This window comes from Orbicella faveolata, unplaced genomic scaffold (assembly GCF_042242905.1).
Source record: "Orbicella faveolata isolate gen_17 unplaced genomic scaffold, um_ofav_v1 contig_37, whole genome shotgun sequence".
In the NCBI taxonomy this organism is placed as follows: domain Eukaryota; kingdom Metazoa; phylum Cnidaria; class Anthozoa; order Scleractinia; family Merulinidae; genus Orbicella; species Orbicella faveolata.
Window position 1 is genome coordinate 3,095,915 of NW_028301566.1, and position 24,758 is coordinate 3,120,672.

At 39.1% G+C, this 24,758-nt stretch overlaps 1 long non-coding RNA gene and 1 pseudogene across 3 annotated transcripts in view; one reads left to right on the forward strand and one right to left on the reverse strand.

Annotated features, from left to right (window-relative positions):
- LOC110067937 (uncharacterized) overlaps nucleotides 1-7,305 on the reverse strand; it is a 48,046-nt pseudogene extending 40,741 nt beyond the window's left edge. Inside the window, exons 1-4 of the transcript XR_016202851.1 lie at nucleotides 7,107-7,305; nucleotides 6,952-7,023; nucleotides 6,529-6,600; nucleotides 5,323-5,382 (exon numbers count right to left, since the gene is read on the reverse strand). The product of XR_016202851.1 is annotated as an uncharacterized LOC110067937 (transcript). The remainder of the gene's footprint in view (nucleotides 1-5,322; nucleotides 5,383-6,528; nucleotides 6,601-6,951; nucleotides 7,024-7,106) is intronic.
- Nucleotides 7,306-8,953: 1,648 nt separating this feature from the next.
- On the forward strand, nucleotides 8,954-11,912 carry LOC149101625 (uncharacterized). Of its 2 annotated transcripts, none has more exons than XR_016202849.1 (5): nucleotides 8,954-9,761; nucleotides 10,211-10,303; nucleotides 10,656-10,741; nucleotides 11,502-11,627; nucleotides 11,744-11,912. It is a non-coding gene; the product is annotated as an uncharacterized LOC149101625 (long non-coding RNA). The 2 variants fall into 2 exon arrangements; XR_016202850.1 differs by having other exon boundaries at nucleotides 11,772-11,912.
- Nucleotides 11,913-24,758: the final 12,846 nt, after the last annotated feature.

The following is a 24,758-nucleotide window of genomic DNA, read 5'->3' on the forward strand; positions in this document are numbered from 1 at the left end:
TTTCCCCAATTTATCATTTTCCTCGGTTTCAGGACGAAAAGCGGCAAAAAAGCGTGTCTCCGTTTTGCCACATTCAATTGTAGTTAAAAGTTACAGAACATTTTCGAAATGGACTTTAAAAATGTGAAGTGATCGTACAAAAACCACTCTCGAAGAAAAAAAATTTCGAAATAAACAATTCCCAGACAAGTTTTTGTGTTTTTATATGTTAATCTAGCTACTGTCAAAATTTGAGAGCAATCGAACAAATTCCCTAATTTGAGTTGTAACTCTTTAAAGTGTCTGCGTCAAGCGAAAAAAATTCATTCAAGAAAACAGCGCTAAGAAAAATCTCTTGCTTCGCAAACAAAATCCGCCCACAAACGCCTTCAGCTGGGTTCGCAGACCACCGAGCCAATCAGCGCTTGAGAAGTTTACTACCATTATATTTTACCTCGCGGTGAAATGTACGCCCGAATCTCCAGAAAACCCTTGTGCTTCGCAATGCGCTCAAGGCCCTGTAGCTCGGTTTTTATTGAAGCTGGTCTGGCAAAATGGGGAAGACGAAAAAGGATACGAAGAAAACAAACAAAAGAAAGCGCGGCGGAGCAAATGTGCATAGATAATATTCCAATAGGCCATATTCGTATTCTCGGTATTGGACTGGAACTAGCTTGCAACTGAGGCTAATGCGGGAGTCTTTTCAAAGGCAAATGACTCTAATCGCTTTTTAATAATATTTCCCCGCACAAGCCTCCATTTCAAGCTAGTTCCAGTCCAATACCGAGAATACGAATATGGCCTATTAAGAAACAACGACGGAGACGCCGGGGACAACGTCGATAAAAAAAAATGATTTCATATTTTACCTAAGAATCTCGCGGTACCCTGAAGTCATTTACTTTGTTTATCACTGTCAAAGCCATCACGAAAGTGAATCTAGGTCACATCGATAAATTTGAAATAACAATTTAAAAAATTAGCCGTCGTGGCTCACGTTCTCCAGACAACGCAGAATTTGGTCATTTCACGTTGTTGTTTTGCAGAGGACGGTAAAGGAATGTACCAGGAATTATAACGCACGTGCACAGCCATTTTTCTCCTCATTAAACCTTTTTTTTCGCGACGTTGCCGTTGTGGTTTTCTCAAGGTTCCTGTTGTTTTGCAGACGACGGCAAAGAAATGTGCAGAGATTTATAACGCACGTGCACGGCTATTGTCTTGCTCAATAAACTTTTGTTTGGTTACGTTCTCGTTGCCGTCGTCGTCCTGGTTTGCTTAAGGGCCCATTAAACGATCTTTTCGAGCCGTTGCTAAGGAAAATTTAGTCTCATATAACCTCATCATTTTTAGTTAGTTCAGAGTTATTTCATGTCTGTCAACTTTTTCATGGTCAGTAACACTAATGATGACGTCATCAGGCCACGCCCATGGTCATGTGACTAATACTTTCTTGGGATTTTTTTCATTGATTTAATATTTTAATTCAAATCCTCATTACGCTATGCATCGATTTTGTTTCATTTCTAAAAGGTCAGATTTTGAGAGCATTTCAAAATATTGAAAAATTCGTAATTTTCTGAAAAAAGCATGATTTCAAAAAAGGAATGCGTAGCTATGTTGCCAACGTTGGCTTTGATCGAAATTGGTCGAAAAAGGCTGGAATTAATGAAAAACCGCGTTTCCTTTAGCATTTAAAGAAACCGGAAGTGCGCCCGATATCTACTGGAAGTTACCCTATCAGCGCGTGCGTAATTTACACTACCAGCGCACTTCGGTAAGATCAAACAAAGCCACACGGAGTTAATTTTTCTCTTTCTATTGCTCTTGTTTTTCTGTCTGTCTCTTTTTTTGTCTTTGCTTGTACTTTTTTTACTTTGCATTTGCGAAACACAAAGAAAAACATCTAAAATGTCTGCGAATTTGCAAGTTTTTGAGTTGTTTTTAATTCAATGCTCAGGCTGACGTAATTGACCGGAAGTGAAATTTCACCTCCTTAGCAACGCGCGCGAGCGCGCGCATGAATCGGTTAATGAGCCCTTAAGGTGGCCGAACACAGTTTTCGCGCGCGCTTTTGCTGATGCGATTCAGCGCGCGCACTAGGATTGCAAACAACAAACATGCCGTCAATAGAGCGATCACTTTATTTGCCCAATGCCCGCATTATCTGTGCTATTTTTCTCTATAACTGAACGCAGTATATTGATGGTTTTAATCTTTTATTACAAAGATATGTTAGAAAAGGTAACGATGCAAAGAACCCAGCAATTCTTAGCTTTTTCGTTGTTACCGAAAGAACCCAGTTAAATGCAGCGCATGCGTAGTAAGTCAAAAAATTGCGATTGGATGAAAAATTGCTTTCTCGGAAATACGCCTTTTTCTCGAGAACCACTCATTAGAATTTCACGAAATTTGGCACGAAAATACTCTAGGGAATAAGTAACTAGAGTATTGAAAAAAATGAACTTTAACAAAGGAAATTCTAGATACTCCTTTGAGCCTTCAACAAGGGTCAATTAAAGATCTCTGTTAAATTATTATCAACATGTTGTTAACTTGCGAGAATCGTTACAGGCTTGCTGCATGCAAATTGTAACGAAAATCTAATGACTAGATTTTCTACAAAATCGACAAAAGCGATTTTAAAGGCCTGTTTATATTTATTCATGTTCCCATGGCAACGGTACATACGTCAGCCTAATTATCAAAAAAACAAAGTTTGTGTTGTTAACCTGCTTGCTGCCATTTTTGGCGACCGAGGGATCAAGGGTTTTAGAGAAAAAGGTGAATGAGACACAGGTATCAAAAACTGTGTTGAGCCACCTTAAGCTCCCTATTATCTCTACCATGTGGTATTTCGACTCCTCAGCTTACAGTCAATTGAGCTCTTTCTTCACTGGAAATCTTGACAATAGCATGTTTTAAATAATAATACTTAGCAAACGAGGCTCTATTTTTATTCACAGGCTTTGGAAATAAAGTGCATACATGTTTACTTTGAGACTGTATTTGGAAAAAATACATACCCCTTACTAACCTCGTCTTCTTGGTCCGTACACAGGCGGCCCAAGCTCACACTGCGAGGAGTTTTTTTTTTTTTTAATCTTTATGCGAACGTTCAGCGCGCGAAACGTGACACGGTTACCGCCGACATCTACTATTACATAACGAGCGAGTTTGGTTACGCGAAACGTGACCTTCGCCTTGCAGTATGTGGTGGTGTTGTGTTACAACAGTTTCAATTTATAAAGGTTTGTATGGGGAAAAACGGTAATCGACATTATAGCTGAAATTTTGGTATTTTTGCAGCAAAGATGACTCACCTCAATGCCTTGTTGTCTTTTCTATTGTCATCTCGCTTCTCAGCTCGATCCGAAGCCTTTTAAGCGAGTTATCGCTTTTTGGTTTTCCTCTACTAAGAAAGAGTAAAGGCTACACACTCGATTGTGGACTGACCCCCGCTCGAAGCGAAAAAAAAAAACACTGAAATCCCGCCAGCCGCCCCAATTCCTCCGCAGAATCATAGTACTGGTTTAAGCGCTCCCTTGCAGTTAAATTCCAAGCCAAATTCATCTCCACAGCGCACGATACAAAGCTTTGAATCGAAGAAAGCTAACCATCCGGAATCAGTGATCATGCTGCCGGCACCATTCGTGGACACATTCGAAACCCGAGCGGAATGCCGGGCTAACAAATTGACCCTGGCCAGGGGAAGGGAGCGCACAGTTCTCGACAAGCCAGGTACTTTGCTCCACGGTCCCCTGTCTCGCCGCTGTAAGGCTACCCTCGCAGTGTTCGAAGTTCGATAACAACCTAACCAAAAAGTACTTTTGGATCAGCTGATATGCTTATATATAATCACAGTTAGTAACTATGATATAGTGAGCTTTGAAACGCCTTGTACGCGAATTACAAAATGCGATTTAAAAATTTTCACAGCGAATATTACTCACCACGTTTTCCATTGAAAATTCGAAGACATCCATCAAGGCAAATCTAGTTAAAACTTTGACGGACAATCCAACGATTAGATTGACATTGCCGGTGCGAACGAAGTACTTTTTTTCAAAATTTGTAAACACGTCTAGTCGTTACTTTGATTGGCTTGTCACGACAATGCTCCGTCGGCAGCCTGGACAAAAATCTTCCCAGGGGACCGTGGAGCAAAGTACCTGGCTTGTCGAGAACTATGCACTCCCTTCCCTTGGTCAGGGTCAACTTGTTAGCCCGGCATTCCGCTCGGGTTTCGAATGTGTCCACGAATGGTGCCGGCAGCATGATCACTGATTCCGGATGGTTAGCTTTCTTCGATTCAGAGCTTTGTATCGTGCGCTGTGGAGATGAATTTGGCTTGGAATTTAACTGCAAGGGAGCGCTTAAACCAGTACTATGATTCTGCGGAGGAATTGGGGCGGCTGGCGGGATTTCAGTGTTTTTTTTTTTTCGCTTCGAGCGGGGGTCAGTCCACAATCGAGTGTGTAGCCTTTACTCTTTCTTAGTAGAGGAAAACCAAAAAGCGATAACTCGCTTAAAAGGCTTCGGATCGAGCTGAGAAGCGAGATGACAATAGAAAAGACAACAAGGCATTGAGGTGAGTCATCTTTATTGCAAAAATACCAAAATTTCAGCTATAATGTCGATTACCGTTTTTCCCCATACAAACCTTTATAAATTGAAACTGTTGTAACACAACACCACCACATACTGCAAGGCGAAGGTCACGTTTCGCGTAACCAAACTCGCTCGTTATGTAATAGTAGATGTGGGCGGTAACCGTGTCACGTTTCGCGCGCTGAACGTTCGCATAAAGAGTAAAAAAAAAAAAAAAAAAAAAAAAAAAAACCCGCGCGTTGTGAGCTTGGGCCACCTGTGGTCCGTACTGTAAGTTAAGGACCGAGTTTTTTCACCGTCGATTTATGGTCCAAGCGCGAAGCGCGCGGGCCATAGATAGTGAGGGGAAAACTGAGGATCCGTAACTTACAGTACGGACCGAGAAGGCTAAGTTAGTAAGATGTTTACCATATCTCTATTGTTTGTCTGATGGGTTCGGGAACGATTTATATTTACGCGGAATAGCTTCAAATTTTTCACACACGTAGAAAGCAAAACGAGCCAATTTGAAATCGTTGTTAAGTTGTTAGGATGTTTTGATACACAATTTAAAGTAAAATAGAGATTTTAACATTAATTGCTATAAAAGTTAAGAACTCCTGGGGATAAGTCACAAAACATTTTGGCAACAAAATCAGCTTAAAATTGTAGCGTACGACCCGCCAGCTTGAACAATCACAGCGCGCGTAGTAACTGAGAGATTCATGTATTTGCAAGTTGGCAGACACTCACATGTTTGTTACGCTTTCAGGAAGGTGAAATCCTCCTTTAATGAAGTTGCTTTCCAGATTTCTGATTAAAAACAAGAAACAAAATAGCAAAAAAGGAATTAAAACCATAGAGAACCAAAAAGCTGCAAAAACAGCGCGGTGAAATTTTTTTGTGTCATCAAATTTTGATGAGCACGAAAAGACGCATCTTTCGGCTAAGTGTTTTTTTAAAAAAAATATGTCGATGGGGTTCAGATAAAGAGTGATTATAATGCTGAGTCTTGGAAAGTGCTGGAAACTGTTTTGAGCAGCGGTCCTTAAAGCGTGTGTTACCGTGTTTTTAAATAATGCGAAACGTCTGTTTTAACATAGTTAACTTCAAGCTCAATTTTCCCCTGCGGGGTCAGCTTGAGCTAACTTCTCGATAAGTTATTCTTAACTGCAGACAAAATATTATCATGCCATGAGGTTTCTTAGGTAACTTAATTTTTGCCATTATTGCTCGAATGTTCTGCGGAAGTCATCTTAACATTATTCACATTATGTGTGAAGATTTTGTACACGACAGCTAAGTAGTGATATAGATCTAGTTGTAACTTTACGACTTACCTTGCGTCCTGCTGTCAATGACAACTGATAAAAACAATTCCTAATTAATTAAGTTACTGTTAATGTAATACATATGCAAACAAAAAAAGTTCTTGTTCTGCTGTTTATCAGAAAGATTTCAGAAAGATGGCTTTAATTTCGTGTTAAATTGTGACTCGCAGTAGCCCATTCTATAGGAGGCAGCGTGGCCAAATGGTTAGGGCGCCGGACTTGAAATCCGGAGGTCGCGGGTTTAAGTCCCGATCTGACCACTAAGCTGGAGTTGTTTCTCGGTAGACCCTAGTTCAATTCCTCGGTTATGCTTCTACATAGACAACTGGTCTACCTCCTGCCAGTTGGGATTTTTAACCATGTTATGTTCATTTGCATTATTTGTTTCAACATTTGGTTTCAATGGCCCTGAAAAGCCCCATTTGGGAAGCGCTCAACTAAGATATATTATTATTATTACATTATCTCTCACTGACTCCAAGCCAATTTTGAAATCATTTTGATTTCTCATGAAACAGATAACTTGTCAAATTTTTAATGCAAGATTGATATATTTTAGAAAAATAAAAAGCAATTCATTGAGTCAACTGTGTCTTGGAAACAAAGAAGCATAACATAAAGCTTTTACATCATCTCTAGTGACGTCAGATTCCGGAAAGTGTCTTCTGGAATAAGCTTCAGCAAGTTCCTCGAGAGGTCTCTGAAAGAAAAATTGCGTGGAAGCTTTGGGTATAGTTTGAAGATTATACTGCATTATATTCAATTTATCGACCAGCCACGGGCATAGTGCATATTTACTTAATTTTATTAATCGAGTGCAAGGACCCTGACCCGAATAATGTCCTCGATGACTCTTTGGTGGGTGCGAACTTCGCCTCACTGAGACAAAGAGTGAACCTTATTTGTGGTTAAGTTACTTAGTTGCAAACGTTAACAAGAACTTTATTATATGGCTCTCGTTAAGATTTTATAATCGTTTTCTAATTAAAAAAAAATACTAAGTAGAATTATAGATATCGTAAATTAACGCTTTGGTTATAATTTTACTTACAGAACTTTTAGCGAATTGAGATTTCCAAAAGATTCTTGTGAAATGGAGTTCAAATGACACCCAGAGAGATCTCTAAAGGGAGAAGCATGGACATCACATGTAAAGCGACAACCGGTCAAGAGGAATTCGCAAAGGAGGTTTTGCACGGAACTTACAGCACCACCGTGTTAAATGGAATATCACTTGGTATCTGTCCAGTAGTGTTACATTTAACTTTGATACGTGTCTTGCCAAAAGGGGAGCAGGCACATAGGTGTGGACAAACACTTTCACAAGCCACCACAAGCCACATGACGAAAACGATCTGCCTCAGAGTACTGAAGTACATCGCTTCAAAGCCAGCTCAGTTCAGGTGCTTTCTGCGGGAACACACACATAAAAATTATCAATTACTGGCGTCGTTTAAAAGCCTATTGTAATATGTTAGCAATTAAGATTTGAGATCATTTTGTACCCAAAAATGAATTATTTTCTCGACTTAAATGGCCGTTCTTTATTTTTGGGTCGGGGAAGGGGCATGGTGCACGGTAACTATCTTAAATGTATCACTGGTGCAGCAGAAACCCGCCTGTAAGAACCTGCATTTTTTTTAAGTCTGGCAAAAATAGGTTCTTGTATTTTGGGGTCGTTATTAGCAATTTAAGCTAGGTGGGTTCTTAAATAGGTTCTTAATTTCTATGAAGAAGATATAGTTGTTGATTAAAAAAGAAAAATAGATAAACTTGGGCTTAGTCCTTGAGCACACATTAGTTATTCCCAACTGTGTTAGGTATTTTCTTGAAATATGAATGAATATGAATATGAATTATTTTCTTGAATAAACTGACCCTTCTAAATATTTTTTGGGGAAGCGTAACACAATGACTAACTTGCATGTATCACTTTTTGCTATTCCGCTATTACTTACCACAATAAAGTCCCACTCAAAATTTGAAGTGAACTACCTATTAGATCGAATCTATGACAAGGCATTGCAGTCTAATAAACTGAACTTTGACCGATTTAGGGTTGAACCGGATGTTAGCAGTGCTAAGCTGAGAAACAAAAAGGTCGATCTGCCCTTCGTAGGCAATGACGCAAAAGCATTTTGTGATCCATGCTTAGAAAACGCTCGAGCCAAAGTTAATAATTCATTTCATTTTGGGGGCTTTGCTTTCCTGAAAGTTAAACCGAAATACGTGACGTTTTAAAAGTAATTCAAAATTCTGGTGTTTGTCTTGGGCCAGTTTCCCATGTATCTGAAATTATAACGAATCGAAGCAAGCACAAAATGCCATATTATTCTTATCTTGGTTAAAGGTAATACTTGTCCGAGACGTATCAGTTGTCGTTATCATAATACCGTTTATTAAATGTGTTGACATTGTTCGTTAAGGTTGAGGAGATCACGGTTCGAAAGTACTGCTAATACTGCTGCGCGTGTGTCACTTATATAATTGTCCTTCTAAGAAAATGGACCAAATACGTATTACTTAGCGTATTTCCTTATAATTACCTTGCCTACATAAAACTAATAAGATGTATTGCAAATTGCGGAAAACAATGCATACATTAAAAGTTCTAGGAACTTTCTAAAATGTTAATTTCTTATCGTGTTTTTTTGTAAGCTCTTTCACTATGAATGACAGTAATCGAAAGTGAATGATCATATGCCAAAGCTAGGTGAATGGTAGAAACGTCACATACATGAATTATGGCAAAGACGTTTTGAACACGTCTATTGACAGAAAAAAAGTCCTTGCAAGTAGGATTAAATTCTGGTGAAATTAAACAATCACTCTGAGATGAGCTTCCGTCCCATGTCGAAAGTTTCGTATCTCCAACGGAAGAGCTCATCCAACGAAAACCATTTTGTTTAAGTTTCGAGGCATTATTATGACAACTTTGAAGCTATACGAAAGATGATTATTGCAAATACCATCATGGGACGTGGTGAACGTTTCAGTTAAAAAGGCTCTGTCGCACTTTGTTCCAGTCGAGAAACTCAGTGAGGTAAGACTTCTCTACTGATCAAGAAAAGAATGATTTAATTTGACGTACTGTTTCACGCGAATTTCCATGGACAACTTCTAGAGGCTAAGACTGTATTATCTAGATCTGCCATTCATTATAATATAAATTAAATGATCGTTTATTGCTGCACGATGCGGCGTGAAGCGGGAAAGATCAGCCAGGAAACATTAATAGGAAACAAAAATCACAAAATAAAATAAAATAAAACTGGGCTTCATTCGCAAACGTTCTGTTTTCCCACGAATTATTCCTGCTCTTCATTGGGCCAATGATCCAAAATGACTGACTTAAATCAATAAATGGGAATGATCTAAGGCACCTCCACGGAGTGGCTATTCTTCCAATGTTTCCGGATCAAACTGAAACTTGGAGGGTGTCTTTTTTTTCCCTCATCAATATGTGTATCAGACAAATGGATGAATCCACTCAGGGCAATGATTGAGCGGTTCCTTTGATGCACCATTACCTAGCCGATCTTGGATCCTAAATAACAACCCGCAATCCACCAATAAGGGGCGAATGCTCGACGTGATAGCTTTTCAAAATTTGTTACCACAGCCAAAGTTACGTATCAACAAATTGTTTATTAGATAATCATGTACTACCTCAATGCTATTAATTTGTAACAACATCATCCATAATACTCACAGGTACACTATCAGGCGGTGTTACTATAATGAGGATGAATTTGATCAATCAGCAGCTGTTTTCTCTTGCCCTTTCCCTGGTTCTAGGCTTCATCAGTAGGAATGCAGGACTTCCCGCGGGAGTGGAATTTAAACAAGTGAAATTCTGTGGTAAGATTTATTCCACTAATTCACCGCGAATCATCCAAAATAACCTCACAACTGCTTCTCTTCTTTCGGGGAGTATAGTAATATCTTGCGTATTTTCGCACCAAATATTCCTTACACCAAGTTAGCTACTTAATTAGATAACTGCCTACTTAACTGGTCTGGCATGCTATGCCAAATAGCGCATAAGCGTTCAAGGACGCCATCCCATGCTTCTATTTCCTAGCCTAGCTCATCTGCTTTTATGCGCTTTCAACTGGAACCCATGCATGTAAAGGCTGTCCCTGCAGGATTGATGACTCCGGCAGTACCGACTGTATGTAACGGCCGCCTCCCCGTATTATTCATGGCGTTTTATCTAAAAAAAAAAACGCCGTAAAAGGTACACTGTCATATCGGCTACATTTCCAGATATTCAGTTTAAGGCTTGTTTTTTCCGAATATCTTTACAGGTCCGCATGATGAGACAGCGAGGATCAAAATTTTCCCCTGGCCTTTCATACCATCTGGGAAAATTGCTAATGTCGGCGTGACATTTACGCCTGGTAAGCTGATATTGAATATATAAATGAGGCATTTCAAATATTTTGCTGACGAATAAAGTGTTCATCATGAATACTTCTTCCAAACTAGCTGGCTTTAGGCTTCAAAACGAAAACACAGGTAGATCAGAGACATTGTAATCTCGTTTACTTGATCGGACACAGTTTACCATTGATGGCATCTACGAAACCACATCGTTTTTGATTCTTAAATGCCTTTAACACCAGTTAACTTTGGATGATGAATAAACGACAATTTTATTTAGCAACTGTTCGGCATTTTGCTTTCCTACTTCGTAAAGGCTGCGTAACATAGCTTTTAACTTTGTTCCTTTTTTTTTTCTTTAAATTTAAGTTTGAAATAGCTGGTTCTATTTCAGTGGCTTCCGAGAGGCTTGTATTCATCTCTAAAGATTTCTCTCTCAGGCCCTCTGTAGCTAGGTAAGTTTGGTGTAAAAAAATACGTCTCGTGTTAATTTCGATCGCTATCTTCGGTAGACTTTTGACCAATGCCAAAAGGGCAAGTTTACAGTATATGTCCGCGTCTTTAAAATAGATTTTGCATCTCCCAAGCATCTATTTCACGCTTTCTTTAAAAGTATACCCACCCTTGGTTACTCTGTATGAGGATAAAAGTGTGCAACCGGTTTGCGAGAGTCCAAAAATTGGAGACAAACAGCGAGTTGTCATCTCTGCGATACAATATACTTTGATTACACTAGCCGCCATCTCTACCAACACATTGCCGAACATGAATCTTCTGGATCTTGTGCTGTTGCCAAACCTCTGAAAGAAATTAGGATACGATGTTGGGACCCCTGGCCTTGTAAGCCGTATCTCAGTCCTAAAGATGTGTCAAGGGACGTCGAACTTTCTGATTTTTGAAATGTACGTTCATCGATGACCGCAAACCAAATCTGAACATCCATATCAGACTCCATTCGCGCTAAAGTCTTTGTTTAGACTAAACACCTGTAATTAACTTTATCGCTGTTTCCGTATTCACAAGAAACTATTTGACATTTTATCATTGTTTATTCATTCATCCAACATCTGACACTTTTGAGGCATATATTAACATCGAGATGGTATCTAAACGTTGTGTAATTTCGCTAATTCAGTATTGCTCAATATCTAAGAGTGGTAGATCTAAAACATTATTGTACGTAACAGTGGCTAAATTTATGTTTCTTTCTAACAGCGGTAGACGATTTTGCTGCCACAATGCAATACGAATTGATAACAGTAAAAGAAGATAAAACTGTAGTAAGACGAAGGGATAATGCTTGTCCAAAATTTCCAGAGTTATGCAGTTTACCTGCTGGTGGTAAGTATCCCTCAGTAAAGTTAAAACAAGATAACGCCAGCGACCGAGGCTGATATCAGTCTCACACATACCTCATCGCTATTTACCTCTGATTTTTTTTCTCTCGTTTGAACAAGAGAGATATCCATGTTACCTCTCTATTAGGTACGTCGCGCAGCAATGAAAGCATTGATGGCAGGAGTAATGCACGGCAACTGGAAAAGGCAAGGCAAAGGTATTGCTGAGTTTCCAAAGAAACTGTAAGGCTCCCTCGGCAAGCTATAAACAAGACAGCCTCACGAAAAATGCATCAAGATAAATACTGAAAGTATTAAATTAACAAATAGCTTCCATGCTGCCGTGTGTCTAGCGATCTGATCACAGATGGCATCAAAATGTGGTGAAAACAAAAAAGTGGCACACGAAGCGATAGCCGAGTGTTTCACTAATGCTCTTACCACATTTTGACGTCTTCTGTGATCTGTTACTTAACTGACGCACGGCAGAATGCAATTGAAAATTTTATTGTAAAACTTCTGTAAGAGCCAAGCCACTAGGAATAAATCAGGGCCCTAATAATTTAGAACAATATTATTTTCGTAAAAAAAAGATGAATAATGTTGAAGCATTAAGACTACATTATACGGCAACATTTTAACCAAGACAAGGTTAATGATATTAACGTACACACTGTCGTCTCATTGTTATTTATTCGTTTTCAATAGCTATCCTTTGTTCCTCATTCAGGTTTTCCCTGGTCATTTTTTCGCAGGCGACCCAGATCAAACACACACTCACTATAAATAATCATAATAATCAATATTTCTATGGCGCAACTTAGCATGAGGATATGATCAAAATGGCCTTACAAACTATATAAAGAAAATGATCAATTGAAATAATTATTTTCATTTCTAGTCTAAAGAAAAAGAATAAGCAAACCAAAAGAACAAGTAGAACGAAAACCATTAGTAACTCACTAGTTTTATCAACACTTCCAACCAGCTACACCAAATGGCTTCGAGTTCTATTTACTTTCTGGATTGCCTAAACTTGGGATCGTCAAGAGTGATTACTTTGTCGTAGTTTGTGTTCATATATGAATTATTTCATATAAACCTCACATCATTTCACTCCTTACGGGAAGATATGAGCTCAATTAATTGACTTCGCTCCCAATGTGTGGCTTCATAGCTCAGTTGGTAGAGCATCGCACCGGTATCGCGGAGGTCACGGGTTCGAATCCCGTTGAAGCCCTGATTTTTTCAAGCTTCTTTTTTCAAGCTTCTAACTGCGATGATCATTCTTCACTTTCATCTACAACCGCAGTTCATATATGAATCATTTCATATAAACTTCACATCATTTCACTCCTCACGGGAAGATATGAACTCAACTAAGGGACCGTTCATTTTTTATAAGGTAGGGGGGGCTGGTGGGATTTGGGGGGGGGGGCATGCGAAAAAAAATGGCTTTCGAGGGGGGGCCATCCCAAAAAAATAAGGGAAAAAGGGGGGTCACGTGAAATATTTTAGTAAAACTTTAAAATGGCATAATGTCTGAATATCCAAAAAATTGCTATAGAATAAACATAGAAGGCAGGATACAAATTTATTACAAACTTTCCTTCTGCTTTAAAAAAACGTTTGGCGACAAAAAGCATTTGTAGATACTGAAACAAAGTATTTAACGCTGTTATTTTGGAATGCAACTTTCACTGGCACTCATCTTCATCTTCGCTGTCGTCGAGTTCTTCGTCGCCGCTTGTGCTGCTATGGGAGTCTCTTTCACCAATGCTGCAAGAAGCAGCAATGCTTTCCGTCAGAGTGTACTCTTCAGGGTACATGAAGGTGTAAACACAATCTCTGACTTCCTGCTCAAGGTTGGTGGTGATTCTGCTTCTTGCAGCATTGGTGAAATAATTCCCTTCCAAGAGCGGTGCGACGTATGGCCTATCTCTTCTAAATAACGACGTGGCAACATCCTCAACCTTAATACACTCTTCCGGGACGGCCGCTCTAGGAGGGTACACAAGGCATTTTGGAAGATCATTTCCTAGCGGGTTTCCAACACAGATTCCATAAACTCGTTGGACGTTGTTTTCAGTCCGCTTCCTCTTTCTTTCATTTGACTTTCTGCGGTTTTCTTTTTTCCTACTCCTTTTGTTGATGTGCTGTTTGAGTATGCCCTTGAATATGCTGTTATAATTGCTCTTCTTATTTTCTAGTGCTTCCATGTCCTGCGTGACCTTCGTCAACTTAGCTTCTATACATTTCATCTGTTTTACATTAAAACTGTGGGCAAATTCTTCGCCCTGCTTTAAAGCAAGCCCATTGGACTGAAAGAGTGTGGAATCGTGTTCCTTTACATCTTTCAATATGACATTCAACTTTTCCCCCATTGCTCTGTGTTCTTTGATGGAGAAGTTCAGTTTTCTTCCATCACTGGGTTTCAACTGGTACCCTGGCATGGAAAACTCACTTGCCCTCTCTGAACGGCCATCCGCACTTAGAAAGATTGCTTCTTTTTCTTAAACCAGTTCCTGACCATTCCTGCCTACCGGAATACCACTACCTCTCCTACCAGAAGACCCCAAAAGAAGGGCGTGATCCAGATGACTGGCAGCCAAGGGTCCAAGCGAAGAAAGAGCATGGAAGTGGCAGGCTGGTTTTATCTCACCCAGAGGGCGTTGCTGTATTTGCAGATAAGTTTATTGTCAAATCAAAGTTTGTGGTGGATTATCTTCAGCATCTTGAAGTGCTGGAATTTAAAAGGAAAAAGAGAGCAGAAGAAAAGGCAAAGTTAAGTAGGGATGCAAAAGATAAATCATATGAGGATTATCCTTGGACTGAGTTGTGCGAAGATCTAACCAAGCTTAAAACGCTACGTGTTCCAGAACTAAACAAGTACTTGAACCACCTCGGGCTGAAGTAGCATTTGAAAAGCAGCAAGAGTGAGAAAGTAAAGGCAATTGTAAGACATTCATGCTTGCAGCAGAAGAGTCCTCTCAGAGCTGGCCAACCAACACTGAGAAATGCCAGGACATTGACACAAAATGACAACAGGGCAAGTGCTGACAGCAGTGAAACGGATGAAAGTGACAATGATGAGTATGACAGTGATGCCATTGACTCTGGGGGAGAGATGACTCAAGTGACGTCATTCTTGCATTCATCAATTCAGATGAGGAAGATGCCAATGAGAGGCCAAATGCCACACGCTCAGGGCGAGCCATAACTAGGAGATCCGAAATTGACTTCTCTTTCTTTTGATTTGTTTTTTAAACAACAGCTCTCTGTAGTATAGGGATTGTAAATATTGTCTTCATAGTGAGCACAATAACGTGAAGTAGGGGGATAATAGAGAAATATTTAAAAAGTTGAAATCTAAATATTGTTTGTTCAATTTTTTTTGGGGGGGTCATCCCAAAAAATTACCGCTATAAGGGGGGGGGGGCATGTGAAAAAATTGGTAAGCTGAGGGGGGTCATGTGATCTTTAAATGGTGCTTACCAAATCCCACCAGCCCCCCCCCTCCCTCATAAAAAATGAACGGTCCCTAATTGACCTCGCTCCCAATGTGCGGCTTCTTAGCTCAGTTGGTAGAGCATCGCACCGGTATCGCGGAGGTCACGGGTTCGAATCCCGTTGAAGCCCTGATTTTTTCAGGCTTCTTCTTTCCAATTACTTAAATTGGAAAATCAACTGCGATGATCATTCTTCACTTTTAAACAACATTAGATAAGATAATATTTCTTGCATTAGCTAGATATTGAAGCATGTTTATGCAAACTTTACCCACCTAATTTTGTCACTTTTCTCCTACTCCATAAAAAGATCCAACGGAAAAATATCTCCTATTATGGAAAAAAATACAAATATTTCGCACTAACAGCGGAAAGGTGAGACCATGTCATTCCCTTACGTTGCTGATTGTTCCGCTCGCTTGAACTCGATTGAGCGCGTGAAAAACTTTGCGCATGCGTAAACGCGAATTTAGTCGACTCGGAATTTTCCCTCATTTTCCAAATTCGCGCGTCTACATTTCCGATTCCGATCGGCAAATTTTTTTGAAATTTTTGGAGAAAAGTAAGAACAGTTGACTACGTATATATACCGATTTTTTGGTAATTTCTATAGGAAGGGAAAAAAAGAAATTAAACCAATCCAGATCAGGATCAATCCAGATAACATCTAAAAGAGGAGTTTAAGAAGATTTCACCGTCCTGTTTTCTAAATAAGACAATATATTCCAATTTTGAGTGCACAACTAAATTCTTCAGATGGTTGCCATGGTAACAGGTTTCTGGTGCAAAATATGATGAAATGAATCTATGATGTCTCTTTCAGTTCTGTGGTAAATTTCATACTGTCACGGATGAACCAACCTTTTTTTAGAAGAGAATTTGTAAAACTTGTTTGGGGAAATGAAAACTATTTCAAGCCACCTGAGCGCCGCTTATCCGATTGGGACTTGAGTAGGTGTACATATGTCTGATGTCAAACAAAACAGAAGGGAAGGAGGGTTAAGAGGAAATGAAAAAAATGATCGTATGGGATCATTCGGGACAGTGCCCGGCTAAATACTTAGTGAATATTGGACCGCCAATGGAGCAATATAATTGGTCAAATCGGAACTAAATCAGTCGTCTTATATGTTCAGCTTTGACTATAGTTCCTGTTTTCGTTGTGGTCTCGCTATGCAAGTGTATCTGTTTCTATTTCTTTTTTTGGAAAAGTATGTGTTGACGTATTCTGCTGTAATGACAACATTCCCACCAGGTTTCAAGGTAATTAAAGTACGTATCATAAATCAGTACTCATTTGTAAATTTTGGGAAAGGCCTAAAATACAGCGAAGTTAGTTATATACATTATTGGGCTATTTCTGACAGAGTAGTATTTCATACCTCTTTTCTCTCCTTTTTTTTTTTTTTTTTTTTCATTAAATTTGTTAGATGGCCTTCAGAGGAACAGTTCAACTTTATAACGAAGAGGATATCCTGTTGTTCTGCTGGAAAAGAGTGGTTACGATCCACTAGCAAACAAGCAAGAACCATGTACTTTAATGGCGGTACTCCTAAGATAGCTCTTTTGGAACAGTGGTTAAGTCTTTTTAGGTTTTCGGTAGTTTTAACTGAATATTAAAAAAAAGCAATAAAAAGAATAGAGTGGAAGTTGGGAGAATGAGAAATGCCGTGGGAACTCGAGCCGAAAAAAAGGCTCCGGTTATACTTGCCTGAATGCCGTTCCTTTCAATCTTACAAAGTAGACAGCTTAGTAAGGTTACTGTAGACCTTCAAGGGCCTATTTTGTCCAAATTTTTTTTACACCAAATTCAAGACTTTTACTTTATCTGAATTTTCCAAAAACAAGTTATTTTCAAAGCTTAAAACGCGAACGAGCTTTCCACAAAAACGTAAATTTTTAAAACGAGTCAATGAGCCGCAAACTGTGATAAGCCAATTAAAATGTTTCAACCCTTGAGTTGAGCAGTAACAATTTTCGCGGCAACTGATCTCATCCGCTCTCATTACATCAAAGCTTGACTACTGTAATTCGTTACCATATGGTTTACCCAAACACGTGACTAAACAGCTCCAACGTGTGTAGAACGCTGCTGCTTGAATTGTTTCTCTCTCACCCAAGTTCTGTCATATTACACCGGTTCTTATGAGTCTCCACTGGCTCCTAATTGATCTCAGAATTGAATTTAAGATACTCATCATTACCTACAAGACTCTCCATGGCCTAGCTCCTGCTTATATTGAGGATCTCCTTGACAGCTACATTCCCGGACGTTATCTAAGATCTGCAAAAAAAAATTAACTCGCCGTGCCTGGTTTCAAACTAAATAGTTATGGCCGCCGTGCTTTCTCTGTTGCTGCACCGTTGCTTTGGAACAGTCTTCCACAACATGTTAGGGATGCAAAATCGCTGGACATATTTAAAAGAGAGCTGAAAACAGTTTTTTTTTAAGCGTGCTTTTTTAAACTGAAAATTTTATTGTGGTTAATTATTTTAATTTATCTTTTAGGTTTTTACTTCTATTCGTAATATGAATTTTTAACCTTGTAAATAGCGCCTTTGGACCCTTGGGAAAGGGCGCTTTAGAAATGTTATTATTATTATTATTATTTTTATTATTATTATTATTATTTTTATTATTATTATTATTATGATTATGATTATGATTATGATTATGATTATGATTATTATCATCATCCGCGGAGTTATATTTCGCTTCTTTTGTTTATCCCTTACGTCTTGCAATTTTTCCCAGTTCTCGCACATAAATCTTCGCTTTTGTCGATTGTTTTCGTCTCTTAAGTGATAGACTAGGCGCTTCGCGTTCCCTCATTTAAACGCAAGCGCAAATCGCAAGCGAATATTTCGTCGATGCCCTGCTCTAGCTTCTTCTGGCACAGAAGTTGATTGCCGCGAAATTACCGACGAATTTAATCGCTGATATCTGACAAGGCAGCTTCTCCAAACTCTCCTTTCCCCTACTTCGAAGAGTGTTTCTCCATATTCTACTAAAGCTAGCAGGCCGATGAATTACGCATTTATTTTATTTTATTTTTTTATTTTTTAAATATGCAAATATCCGCCCTCGACCCGGCTCGCCGAATAGGCTTGTTCAAGGCTATTCCGCTAGCATTCCTCTTTTTCCCTTTACCTTCTTTACCATTTATATGCTGATTCGGTCTGTGAGATGCTGAATGTTTCACGGCAGACGATGTAAGATATTAATATATACTGTAAATGTAAACATTGCACATTCATTCCCGGGAAGCGTTACTGTAGCCCGCTGGGGAGTTTCTGAAGCTGCGTTTCATTGGTTGACGGCATTGACCACGTTGACAACAGCTTCAGTGAAGTGCGAAAACTATGAATTCCTTTCGAGGCCAAAATTTCAAGGTTTATTTCTGCGTGAATTACCTCTATGCAAATGAATTAAAAGGGCATGTAGACAAATCGGATTTTAACGAAACTTGGCCAAAATGTTCGTCAGATATTAACTAGCGCACCAAAGTGTGCGAGGCTTTTGTGAAAATCGAAATATTTTTCCCGTGACGTCCTATCGAGTAACAGCAGTCAGTTAATTTTCTATTGTCCAGATTTGAAAGGAATTTCCTAAGCAACCAATAGAAATATCGAAAAAGCCTCACACACTGTGTTAGCCCATCATCTCCTGATTGATCAGTGTCCAGTCAGTTTGGATGTCCTCGGTAACACAAAGGCTGGTAATTTAGTTTAGCAAGTACGGTCTTTTTTGCGTTTTTTGGCTTGCGCATTCCTATCAAAACAAAAATAGCAAAATATATGGTTATTTTCGGATTCTAAAGTCTATTAGCTTTACATTGATAGATAGTTTGCCGTGGTTTTCTTTAAAGCAGCCCGTAAAGGCATCCCTGAAGGCCTACAGTAACCTTAAGATGGAGCCACGGAGAAAAATCAAACTGCCTAGTTTAAAAAAATATCTTTGCTTTGAGATTGACAATTGTAGAACGTGATCCAGTAAATTTCATTTTCACATGGCCTTTCTTATTGTAAAAATGCTAAACCAAAAACAGCTAATTAAATATGCATAAAATAGTGTCACATCGCCTTTTTTGCATGGGGACCCCATAACTTGAAGGGAATAACGTGTTTTGACGCCCTTTTTCCCAGAATCAAGAGCGAAAACCCAAATTGTTCAATAGAGACACGACTGAATTTTGGGAGAGCGAGCCCCAGGTGAGTGTTCCTATACCATTTTGGAGTTCTCTTAAACATTCACTTGCGTTTCTATAACTCAATACATATCGGTTGTGCATAGTTGGATATGTTGACATTGTTTTGTTGGAAGCGTAAGAAAGAGAGGTTCGAAAGCGGAGGGCTCGGTCTGATACTAGTAATATTGCCCCGCGCGCGTCACAGTCAGCTCGTGCAACTTACTTGCGATAATTCATCTCCTCAGAAAAGTATCGAAGCCCCATCTTACTTATTTGTTTCTAACATCCTTCAAGATAAAACATATAAAGATGTTCAGAGTTTCGTAAGCAACGTAGACTGTTAGTCTGAATAAATTAAAGTAAGTTTGGTAATTGTCAGTTAAACAGTTGCGGAAACAAAATATTCACTTCCATATCATCCCATCTGCGGGTATAACTATAATCGCCCAGTTGGCTTGATAGCTCCGTTACACGGTAGAGCACTGTACTGATATTGCAGAGGTCATTGGTTTGAATTCCTGTTCAATTCCTGGTCAAATCCTATTCCAATTTATTTTTTAAGCCCGTAAGTGGCGAAAAATATTTCGATGATCTTTACTGTCTGAACATATATAGACTTAGCTAAACTATTAAGCATAAAATGGTCTGGCAAAATTACACCATCAGAGAATACATAATGTGATACGGTCATATCGAAACTTCCATCAGTTGCTGTTTCTTTCGCATCTCCCACCTTTGATCAAAGAGATTAATTGTCAAACATTTCCGGTATGTTCTGAGCCATCATTTGAAATGTATTAATGCAATGAGAAAGATGATTATTACTAGGAGCCATAATCGGGGACGGAGACCGTAAGCGCGCACCATTTCTAGTATTGGAGTTGTCCCCATGATATGGGACAATAAGTATGGGTTATTGACCAAGTATGAGGTCAAGATGGCTGGATATTGACCAATTTTTTTTTTTTTTTTGCGAGTTTATGGACAGAGACGGAGTCGAGGTCCATAAACTCGCAAAAAAAGAACGAGGCCAATATCCAGCCATCTTGACCGAACAAGCTTGGTCAATAAAGGATTTATTATATGGATTTCAGGGAAATTTTTCTTACGGGACACGGCGGGTAGTCCCGAGCGGGCAAGATAGCTCCATCTTGCCCGCTCGGGTAGCCAATCACGGTGCAGGATTTGTTTCATCATGCCCGCTCGCGGAGCTAGCCATATAAAAATTCTATTTTAGAACAAATTGCGCCATCACCTGCGGCACACGCGCGTACATGCTTCGAGGATTTTTGCGGATGTCGCGCGGGAGAAATGGCGTCCGAAATTCCCGATGATGTTTCATCAAGGCCCAATAACTTTACGTCCGTAGATACTGCTCAGTTTTATTCGTGTAAAAATCCAGTAAATTCTCTGTTGTCGATGAATGAGAGCGCCCGCCGATGCGTGTTTGGTACAGTCAGTAAACGTGACAAATTGTACTTCCGCCGCACTTTCGTGTGAAAGCGTACATCGAACTCAAACAATAACTCTATAGTTTTTAAATATGTTTAAGATTGATAAATGTTTGAGAGCATATTAAAAGCTAAGCTGAAAATATGAGAATAAAGCAAAAATAATCAGCAAAGTTACGATGACGCTTTCTTGAATCAACTTGGAATAACGATTTCGATTTTGTTGATCGAGCTATCAAAACTCCTTGTCTATTTTCATTTTCGCAATGTAAAAGTTCACTATGCTTATGTTGAAGAAACAAACATGATGTTAGTAGCCTTTTTTGCGTTCGTGAAATTTGTTACAGCATCTCAGCACAAAAGATAACGAAAGAAATCTTTGTCAAGACTTGTTGACAATTGAAAACATCGACTCGGACTTGAAAGTGCACGAGCTGCACTATGCAAATGAGCTAATTGTACGCGTCAGACTTTCGTTTCAAAAACTTTTGCAAACTCACCAAACAAGCAGAAACAATAAGAAACCATCAAAACAGGTTTTGGTTATGATGAACCATTGTCTGAGAAACTCACAAATTAACACGATTCCAGAGTAGAGAGTTTTCTTGCTATATTCTTAAGTCAGAACAAACGCAAAAACATACGCGTAAGCTTACAACTAGCGTGAGCAGATCTTATTATTCATTCCCAGCGCGAGATTGAAGTCTTGTTTTCGACCCTGAAAAACCCACCTTTTCCGTTAGCTCAGAGCGTAAAACTACGTATAAGCGCCCTGGTTCGTATTCCCTGCCTTATTCCCTGCCATCGCTGTGAAAAATACGCAAGGGAATCTCTCAACTCTCACCATTTGATCACGCAACGTGACAACATCCACGCGAGAGCCCTCGACATGTGCGCGAATCCGCGCGGATATATGACGTCAGGATGGCGCAATTTGTTCTAAAAATAGAAAAATTGTCCCATATCATAGGTGCACGCGAATCCCAAGACTTACGGTCTCCGTGCCCGATTATGGCTCCTGTTATTACTAAATAGGAAGTGATAGAGACCTTCGTAAATTAGGCTCACTTGGAAGAAATTGAGGTAAGGGTTACGTGTATTTTTGGTAAGGAATGATTTGACCATTTCTGTGGTGAATGACATGTCCAAAGAAAGGTTTCAAGCCTGGAGATTGTAGAATTTGCACAGAGAAGAGAAAAGACTGAGAATAGGCCATGCTCGATATAACAATGTTCTAACATGGCTCCGAGGCTTTCAGGACAAGCTTCTTTATTTGGTGTTGTTTCTTTTTATCCAAGTCTGTTTTGGGAATAGGCCCTTTGCAGGATCCGGTCACATGGTACGGAATTAATTACGCTGGGACGCAAGTTACGTAGTGGGACTTTCAAAACAAAGGAACTCGTACCAGTCCAGCCCGACTTTCCTTTGTTTTGGAAGTCCCACTGCGTAACTTGTGTCCCAGCGTAATTAATTCCGTACCATGTGACCGGATCCTGCAAAGGGCCTATTGAGAGACAAAAGAGACTTAAAATATTTACAACTTTGACCCGAAAGCTTCGGAGCCAAGTTAGAATATTCATATATCGAACTTGGCTTATTTTAAAAACACTCCTGCAAATAGGTGATTTGCACGATGGTGTCATTTGACTGCAAATACCAGAGCCATTCCCTTCTCCTGTTTCTTATCCTAATTAGCACAGTCGTTATTTTTCAAGTGATTTCTATTAGGTAAATATTGTAACAAAGATTCCTCTACAGTACTGCAGAATCGAATTTAAAATAATTTAAAATATGCTATCCTATACGAAATTTCGTCAGCCAGCCATTCTTAAGAAACCTTTAGGTGAGTACGTTTCCTGCTATTTGTCGCATTACTTTTAGATACTTTCGTCATATCTCACCAACAGAAATGAAGCAAGTCTCTTAGTGTCATAGTTAATACCTGAAACAGTCATTAGTTATCCAGATGAACTTCTTATCTCTACTAATACCTGACATCTGATGGGGTCGCTTTCAGTTGCGCCGAGACTGAAATAAAAGCAGATCCGAGAGACGGACTAGAAAGCCCAGAGGATTATTATGTCTACAAGATTCGTAAGCCAATACTCTGAAAACTAAGTAAATAGCACCATTACCACAGCTACATGTTTGATTTTGGGTATCCACACTATTGTTAATTGACAGCTGTCACAACAAGCTATCCGCTGACCAGTATCACGTGACTATATCGCGGGTTCAGGCTTAGAAATCATCGAGGTTGCGTATTTTTTAAAGTTGACCGCTCACCATTTACTGGTTTACTGATTGGATCGCGGACTCAAGTCACGTTATTTCTCTGGGGGAGAAGGAAGGAGTACTCGCAAAGGTAAAATTTCGGCGCAAATTAACCCCTGGCGCGTCGTTGACTTTTCTTTTGACATTCCTTGTACAGTCGTCTCTTGGAAAGTCCCAGATATACTGCGCACGTAATTTCTACAATCTTGGTTAGGCTTGTTGGGTATAGTTGGTTAAAATTTAACTGGAAAAAATAGCAAAACCACACGCTGAACAATTACATGCTCACAATTGATCATTTTTTCGAGTTTCTGATCCAAGAAAAAAACAATTCTCTTTTTCCTTTATCGTCAGTTATTACAATCAGGAGCTACGCCTTAGGCTTGGCTAAATCTATATATTACGCTGATTTGATTTGACAGAGTTTTACTCATCAAAACCGATCCTAGGTAAGCTTGATATCATGCATATCATGCATGCATGTTTTATCTTCCCCTCTTCTCTGACCGTGAAGAATGTAACTTACATGCATTTCTGAGGGGAATTTGTCAGACTAAGTTTATCTTATAAACGATAGTTTAGTTAGGGTACTTTCGTCATCGTGAGCTCCATTAGTGGATCGTAGCAACAACATCAAAGCAAAAAAAAAAAAAGCATGATATGATTCTCGTTCAAAAGACTGGCTACGACTCTGACCGTACCCATCATCTAATAAATAATAAAGTAAAAAAAAAAAAAGAGAGAGAGAGAAAATTCTGGAATCAGGAATGATAATACAATAACAATATCAACAATTTAATTCTGACAGTTCCTTTAATATGTCTTGCTAGCTGCCTACCTTATTTTTAAACGATTTAGAAATTGACGGTTTAGATGACGTATCCTTAACTAAGTGTGCTGATGATTCCACCTTAATAATTACGGTTAGTGATCATTTCGACAATTCAGACAAGGCTTTACAGCAGTTTTTAGATTAGACACGCGACAATGACATAAAATGCAATACATCCAACTGCAAAGAATTAATTTTTTGGAAAAAGAACAATGCTACTGAGTACGATGTCAAGTACAATATTAATCAATTTGGGAACTTATTTTCTTCGTGTCACTTTTCAATCCAATTGAAGGTTTTACGGAGCACATGAGCAGTCTGAAACCAATAAATTTCTGTATGTACTTAGGGGGCTTAGAAAAGAATGATTTAATGAGGACGAAATTGATTTTCTTTTTAGAGCTATGGTCCTTTCAAAGGTTTTTTTATGGCCTTCATATATGTGGAGCAAGTGAAGCTGATCTGATTATTGTTCAATCCTTCTTAAAGAGGTGCTGTAAGAGACGGTATACTTCTGCCTTGTACAAACTTGATGAAATTTTGCGGAACTCCTCTCCATTAAGAAGAGAGAGGATTACGCCACTACGGTCGCATGGCTCCTGGCGAAAGTATCCTTTGCCATCTTACGGTCAGCATTACTCTGTCTTAGAGGTTCAAGAACGAAGAGACGCAATTTCAACATTTTGGAAAATGGCTTTTTATTTAGACAATGTCTAGGCTGGTATTGTATAATATAAGGCTGATATTGTTAGTAGTATTCATGCGAGAACGAGTAAGATTCCATAAATAGTAAAATGTGTATTGTAAAGTTTGAGAGTAATTTTCCGTTGCTTTTTTTTTTTTTTTTTTTTTTTTGCTTCTCGCGCACAATCGATGACA